Here is a 708-nt window from a genome sequence, read left to right on the forward strand (position 1 = left end):
AATCTGTTGTGTGTTCATACAAATGTAATAGTGCAGCAGTGAGGGTAGTTGAGGCCAGTAGCGAGATGATGAAAAGACAGTATGATGACAGCTATGTGTCTCATGTTTCATCCTTACTGGGGATCCATCAACCCCTCTTTCATCTGTGCCTGGTATGTGGTATGAAATTGTCAAATTAACCAATCGTTCCAGGCTCAGTTTTCCCATTGATAGTAAGTCACTTTTACCCCATCCCTATCACCTTTCTCTCCCTTTCTCATAACAACCATTTATGTGCGCCTGTTTGCCATCAGAGGGTTGTTATGTGTTTGGTTTTTTTTATTAAATTTTTAGACTGCGTGTGCATTTTTGCATATTTTTAAAGTGATCTGTGACTGAAAAAATGGAGAAATCCTCTAACATCTAGAGTCACTATAAAGACAAGTAGGCATGGGACCAAATGGAAATTTCATGTCATGATTATCTTGGCCAAAATAATTACGATACATTGCGACAATCATGAAAATATACTTTAGACTTTGAAACTGGCACTAAAACACACTGGAATCACTTTACCTTACATTTTGTATGCTGGTGAGCTATACAGCTTTTTCAAGTAAAGCCATATTGAAGATATTCACAATATCCTGATATTGCAAATTCAGGGTTAGGGTAAATGTATCTGATTGTTGTTTTTTTATCACAATACTGTAATGGCAATTTTTAAGA

At 36.3% G+C, this 708-nt stretch overlaps 1 protein-coding gene across 1 annotated transcript in view; it reads left to right on the plus strand.

Moving 5' to 3' along the window:
• selenoi (selenoprotein I) overlaps positions 1 to 708 on the plus strand; it is a 9353-nt gene that overhangs the window by 3956 nt on the left and 4689 nt on the right. The gene's annotated exons all lie outside the window — the stretch shown is intronic.

The sequence above is a fragment of the Morone saxatilis genome, unplaced genomic scaffold (assembly GCF_004916995.1).
Source record: "Morone saxatilis isolate NCDOM2014 unplaced genomic scaffold, NCSU_SB_2.0 Contig7, whole genome shotgun sequence".
In the NCBI taxonomy this organism is placed as follows: domain Eukaryota; kingdom Metazoa; phylum Chordata; class Actinopteri; family Moronidae; genus Morone; species Morone saxatilis.